The sequence below is a fragment of the Puntigrus tetrazona genome, chromosome 5, assembly GCF_018831695.1.
Source record: "Puntigrus tetrazona isolate hp1 chromosome 5, ASM1883169v1, whole genome shotgun sequence".
NCBI classification, from domain to species: domain Eukaryota; kingdom Metazoa; phylum Chordata; class Actinopteri; order Cypriniformes; family Cyprinidae; genus Puntigrus; species Puntigrus tetrazona.
The window spans coordinates 2,497,503-2,504,875 of NC_056703.1; the positions used below are offsets into that span (position 1 = coordinate 2,497,503).

Genomic DNA, 7,373 nt, shown 5'->3' on the forward strand with positions numbered 1-7,373 from the left:
CCGTGTGTTGACTGTCATGTAGAAAAGTAAAAGTTAAAAAGAGGACTCTTGTGAAACTTAACTTCTTTCTAGATTGGAAGCACTTGTGTTTTCTTAAGAAAGTGCCGATCTGGTTATTGTACATGTCAAGTTTTTTAATGTTATCTGCTTTTTTAAAAAATAATTTAATTGTTTTATTTAGCGAGCACGCTTTAATTTGATCAGAATTGACAGTAAAACTTTATACACTGTAGACAAAAATATTCCAAATAAACGCTTTTCTAAAAATTCTAAAATTGCAGTTTCCATTAAAAATCCTGTGAAGCACAACAAGAAAGAAAAGGTGAGCATTAAATCAGCGTATAAGAATGATTTCTGAAAGGCCGCTGAAAACTAGAGTAATGATGCTGAAAATACAGCTTTGATCACGGAAATAAATTACAATCTAACAGATACTGAAATAGAAAGAAGTTTTTTTAAATTATAATAATGTTTCACAATTTTAGTGTTTTTACTGTATTTTTTATTAAACAAACGCAGCCTTGGTCAATACTCTTTTTAAATAATGAATGCATCACACACTGAGAAAGATTATGATAAATATTTAAAGGTAAGTGGTTGCAAACAATATTTCTATTTTTAAAAATGTTGACAGTCAACTAAATTTGTTTATTTAAATGTAGCTAAAATAAATCGATGGCAAACCACTTACCTTAAAAAAGAAAAACGTACCTTGTCTTTTTTCAGTGCACTGCATTTCATCTTGTTAAGAGATGCATTCTGTAATGCTAACACAGTGTGTGTGTGTGTGTGTGTGTGTGTGTGTGTGTGTGTGTGTGTGTGTGTTTCAGTCCTTCCGAGAGGAGCTGGATGTGTTGATTCAGGAGCAGATGAGTAAAGGAGGAAGCTCCTCGAACCTGTGGGCTCTCAGACAGATCGCAGACTTCATGGCCGCTCACGGATCTCCGGCGTCGCTGCCCGTCTCTCAGTCCAGTGCGTAAAGAAAGAGTCTCCCTCCTTCTACAAGCATATCGTTGTCATCTACGACACAACTTTTACATGCACTGAAAAACGGAAGCTTGCCACAGAATAAAATCGTGTACAGGTCAGGTTTATATCGTGCGTGTTCCAAGCGTATCGCCGAGAGATCGAGCCACTTGGATTTTTATGCTTTCCTCCCGCAAAAATGAAATATATCAAACATAATTCGCGACACAGCTTAAAGTTAACATCTCTCAGTTCTGACTTTGTTTCATTGCAACTCTGGGGAAAAAAAGTCAGAGAAGCTCAGAAGTAATTGTAATTGTTTCATCTCGAGTTTTTGTTTCATGCAATATACGTGAAGTTGGAGCGTACCAAAGCAACCTAAACGATCTCTCCATCGATGTCTGCTTTGTTAGGATGAGATAACGGGTCTGAGATGCAGCTATTTGAAGGTCTGCAATCTCAGGTGCAAAAACTGGACAAAATTAGAATCAGAAATGGCGTTTCAATATCTCTATGGACGGAAATGTACAAAATATCACCCTAATGATTTTTAGCATGAAATAAAAATGAGTGCTATCGGTTATTGCTACAAATACGTCCGAGCCGCTTTGTGTTCCAGACTCACTGATATCACGAACGAGTGTGTGTTATCTGTGTGTTATCTGTGTGTCGTTCTGTGCAGCTGTGAGTATGGTGACCCCATCAACGACCTGCACGGATGGGACCCGGCCCATGGTGAAGGGCGAGAGACTGATGCGCTGCAAGCTGGCGAAGCGCCCACCGCCTGCTGGACCTGTACGGCTGGACACAGCTGCCCAACACCTGCCTGACGGTCAGAGCTACTCGCCTTCCTTAAAAGCAACCCAAAAAGCAGTGTAACGAATTTCTAGAAAAACAGTAGCGTAATTAGTTCTTTTTAGGAGCGCCGCACACTCAGTACTTAAACGTAGAATTAAGTGACAAAATAAGATGTAACGTAAGGGGTCGAGATGAACATTTCGAAATACAGTAAAAACAGAAATACTGTAATCGGTTGCCGTGATCCAATCATCACTCTAGTTGCTTATTGTTAGCATTAAGGCTGAAAACGAGTGTTTTGTGGAAGCCGTGGAGCAACTTGGTAGCGACGCTGAATGTTTCGTCACCTCGGTGATAAAAGATTGATTTCTTTCCGAGCCGTGGCGTGCGGCGTGTCTCTTCTTAAAGCGTTACGTAACTCGAGCTTATGATAATGCCGACTTCACACGTAGCGCTTTTAAATAAGTTCACGCCGCCTCGGAGGGAAATTAAGCCGATTAAAAATGCAGAACGGTTTCCTTATTCACGCTTGAGAGTCTGTCCTGCTAGTGAGGATGGAGGAGCGTGAAAGGGCTGAGGTTTTCACTGGTTCTCTTCGTCTCTGCAGATGCGTGTTAGTAAAGAGCAGGAACATTTCCTGGTGCTGCCGGACGGTTTGGCTCACGGAGGTGACCGCCTCCAATCTGGTGAGTCTCTGGCCGAGAAAAGGTCAGCGGACGAGGCTCTGTGTGAGAAATACTCAGCATGTTCTGGACTTATTTTGCAAAAGTATGCCACTAGAAGTGTGTGTGTGTGCATCACTTTGTAAGAGATAAAATACGAAACAATGCAGTTACAATAAAGGAAAGCGGTGGCCAAAATTATGACCAGTATTTGCTGTAATATGAGTTTATCTGATGATTTTGGTCACTTTTTATATTTAAATCTAGATTTCTGTGTTAATGTCTGCAGGTGAAGGTGAATGTTCTCGGGGAGGTTGTGGAGAGAGGCAGCACTTCTCTGGGAGTGGATCAGTCTGCGTTCGCTCTTCATTCTGCGGTGTATTCGGCTCGACCCGACATCCGCTGCCTTCTGCATCTTCACACTCCAGCCACGGCCGCGGTGAGACGACTGCACGCTTAACAACTACATGTTAATATAAAGGTTTATTCTATTCTTTGTTTTGATTTGAGTTGTATCATGGATCCTGAGGTTTGTGAAACACACACGTTATTTTAATTAATTAATTTATTTATTTATATAAAAAGATTTTCAAAAACATACATTTGTCATTTTATTGTAATTTATTATATATTTTTTTATTGAATTTTTTTCATTTTATTTAAGGTTTTATTTTGTACCCCAAGGCTTGTGAAACACATAAATGACTTTCATGTTTTTATTATTATTATTTTTATTTTATTTTAACATATATTTTTATTTATTTATATCACAAGATTGTAAAAAAATAATTTTTAACATTTTTGTTAATAATAATAATTATAATAAATTTGCTAATAGTTTTTTTACATACATTATTTATATCACAAGATTTTGAAAAACATACATTTGTAATTTTATTTTCATTTATTATGTGTTTATTTATTTATTTATTTTTATTTCATTTCATTTAAGGTTTTATTTTGTACTCCCAAGATTTTTGAAACACAAAAATACTTTTTGTATTTATTTTATTTATTTATATCACACGATTCTGAAAAACATATTATTTTAATAGTTTTTGCAAACATAATATTGCTAATAATTTTATTTTTTATTTTGATTTGTATCCCTAAAATATTTGTATTTATTTATTTTTTATATCACAAGATTTTAAAAACATTAGTTGGTAATTTTATTTTCATTTATTATATGTTTATTTATTTATTTATTTATTTTATTTCATTTTATTTCATTTTATTTATGGTTTTTATTTTTGTACTCCTCAAGGTTTGTGAAACACAGAAATTACTTTTATTTATTTATTTATTTATTTATATCACAAGATTATGAAAAACATATTATTTTAATCCTTATTGCTAACATAATATGTTTTGTTTTGTCACAACAAAATTGTTATTATTAGTAATATAGATGCATTGACTCAAATCACTTACGGATCTGAGAGTTGTGAATTGTTAAAGTGTTTAAGTAGCACTTTTTCCTGTCGTTCAACTATTCTCTCAATTATTCTAGCCCTGATCATCTCCTGTAACTAACAGGATTAATGCTTCATGTAGGTATCAGCCATGAAATGTGGCCTTCTGTCGCTATCCCATGAGGCTTTGCTGGTGGGCGAATGAGCTTATTACGACTATAATGGAGTGATGGAGGAAGAAGAGGACAGAGTGGAGCTCCAGAAGAGCCTCGGCCCCACATGCAAGGTCTGATTATAGATTAAGTTTCCTCAGAAGATGATGTTGTGAAGTTCTGAATCTAATAACCGTTGTTCCACAGGTGCTGGTTTTGAGGAACCATGGAATCGTGGCGCTGGGAGAATCGGTGGAGGAGGCCTTTTACACAATCTACTACATCCAGACCGCCTGTCAAATACAGGTAGACAAGAAGAAATAAAACACTGCAGCTCTGCCCGTGACACACAAAATCAGGAAGAGGATATTAGTTATTATTTTTGGAGCCCTTTTCCAGCAGTGACTGTATGAGTTTGACATCCATCTTTTCACACCGAGGACTCCTAAGTTCAAACTAATGCTCCATGCCTTAAGAGCGGGGGTGTGAAAACTTTTGAACACGATAGATTGTTGTTTTGTTGAAAAACATATATATGTTTTATTTTATTTTTCTATTTATTACTGCCCTTTGGGAAGCAAAAAGAAGGTGTTCCAAAGATTGCAAGATCACGGACAAAAGTCTAATTAAATACAATTTACTTTTTGAGTTAAAAGTTTTCACGCCCGGCTCTTAATCACGTTCCTTCTGAAGCGCCAGTGAGCGTTTAAACTTTTTTAATAGTTGCGTTTGGATCCTCAAGTAGAAGAGCATGCGTTCTTTATTTTACTTTGCTTTCTTTTTCTTTAGGTTTGTTAACTTGAGAGGTAAAGTCGCCAGTAATCTGATTGCTTTTTTAAATGCGTAGTCGGTAATGAGTCTTAGAAGCCATTAGTCCTGTGTAGTGAGGCTGTGGTGGTGGTGTCGTAGGTGGCAGCACTGTGCAGCGCCGAGGAGAGCAGAACCTGATCCTTCTGGACCGCAGCGCCCACCGACCGCTCCACCGGCACCGTGGTTGGGCTGGTCCACCTTCGCCCCATGCACAAGAGCAGGCTGGGAGAACGCGAGTTTGAAGCATTGATGAGGACGCCGACAACCTGGTAAAATCGCTTCCTGATGTGCTGAGATCGACGGTTATATCTGAGAGCTGAATAAATAAGCTCTGATGAATTGATGCATGGTTTGTTAGGATCTGAGAATATTTTGATTAGGGTCGGGTATTGTTTCATTGGTTGAGTCGACAGTTTTGATGTCAAACATTTAACTTTTAACATCAAGCATCAAACGCCAACTTACGTCATTTATGAAATGTAGTGCTGTAAAACAAAAATAGGATATTATTACGCTTTGGAATATAGTGAAGTAAAGTGAAAAAACACTCTGAAGTACGGATGCTTTTTACTTCACAGCTAAAATAGTGCTGTGTGATTCTGTAGAAATGTAAGCTTTTTTAATGGATGACTACTAAAAACAAAATCGCATGGAATTTATGAATTGAACGATTTCGTCAAGACTGACTTCAGTGTCTTTGAATGAATCTTTCGAATCAATGATTCAAGGCAAATACGCTTCCGCTAATTAAAACAACTGATAGGAGGAATTCAGTTTTTCGCTTTTCCCCAATCCTCACCTCGATTGTTAATTTACTTTTGATCCCCAACCCTAGCCAAGAAACAGATATTAGACAGTCTGGAATCTTAAAGTCTAGAAATCGAGAAGATCACCTTTAAAGTTGTCCAAACGAACATCTCAGCAATGCATGTTGCTAATCGAAACTAAGTTTTGATATGTACACAGTAGGAAATATCTTCATGGATCATGATCTTTACTGAATATCCTAACGATTTTTGGCGTGAAAAGAAAAATGGATGATTTTGACTCACGCGGTGTGTTCTTGACTACATATCTGATCCAGAGACGCTTTCTATAGCTTGTTGTTTTAGTCACCGTTAGATTTGTTGTGACGATCTGATGCTGGTTGTTCAGGGTTATCGACGGGTTACGCCACCGCTTCCCGCGCTGCTGGAGCGCTCCAGAACCAGGAGAGAGGTGGAGGTTCCTGCCACCGCCACCTCCTTCTCCTTCTCGAGACGGAGTTCAGCCTCACCTCGTCTCCATCCTCACGCCCAGAGACAGCAGCAGAAGACCCGGTGGCTGAACACCCCAAACCTCTACCAGAAGGTCAACCAGGACCAGTCCAGCCAGAGACATCAGCACCACGGTGAGGGGACCCCATGTGACGTTTTTGGTCATTTGTGCGCATCTCAATAGCGCCAGACCGCTAAGTTCTCCGCACAGAGTAAAGGAAGCGTAGTTCACCGAAGCGGAAAATGTCATCCCAGAGTTTGTTTCTTCATCAGGTTTGTGTTCTCTGCGACCAAGTGACGTGAACGGTGCCGCCAGAAACGAGTCTGATGAAAGCATCACAGCGCGAAAAACCTAAACTAACCTCATAAACCATTGTTTGGCAGATCTAGCCACACATTGCTGCTTTTCAAAGTGGAAAAAGTCTGAATCAGGGAGAGAAATCTGCACAACAAGCATGTAAAACAGCTGTAAGCATGCATGTAGCTGGATTTTGTTGTGAGAGACAACAGTGTCGTCTTTATTGTGGACTCGTTTTTTAGTTAAAAATCATCTTAATGCTGGATTCGTTTCAGCTTCCAGATGATAACTGATGGACTGGAGTCTTTGGCGGATCACTGTGATGTTTTTAGCGTATCGCCTTCTGACGGCACCCATTCGCATCCATTGCAGAACTGATAAAGAAACGCAAATGTTCACTTTCGGGTGAACGGGTGGTCCCAGCAGCCACCTGGCCCTGAGGCGCTGAGTTTTGCGTAAAAGCACGGGCTTCGGATTTCCTTCAGGAAACGTAAGGCGGTGGTCTCGCTTGAGTCGTGTATATTTTTGAATGACCAGCCCGCGAGCGTGTTGCAGCTCAGAAAATAGATGTGCTGTGAATCGCAGAGTGTTCCTGGTTGAGTAATGGCGCGCTTCCGTGTGTCTTCTTCCACCACCTCCTTCCTCCTTCTCTGCAATGCAGGGGAGAGATTTATTGTCCTGAAAGCCACGGCGGCGCTTGTAATCGCCCTCTGCTGTTGTAGATCTGATGCAAACGTCCCTATCGTGTGTCTCTTAAATCTCCTGCCTTAACAGCCTTCCAAGTGTCTTCTGGGAATGTCTGACACATGGCTCTCGGTCAAGCGTGCTGAACTCCTTCTATCGCTTTCTTCTCTCTTTCAGTGGCAGAAGGTCGAGGAAATCACGCAGGGCAGCAGACGCCCATCAAGATAGAGAATCCAAAACTAGTTCGCCCTCTGTTCACCAACCTGGCAGGAGGTGCTTCAGATCAGAAATAAGGTACGCTGCGCTTTTGCAGGGGTTATCTGCTCATTTTA

General features: G+C 39.8%; 1 pseudogene; it reads left to right on the top strand.

Moving 5' to 3' along the window:
* LOC122346108 overlaps positions 1 to 7,373 on the top strand; it is an 18,638-nt pseudogene that overhangs the window by 7,085 nt on the left and 4,180 nt on the right.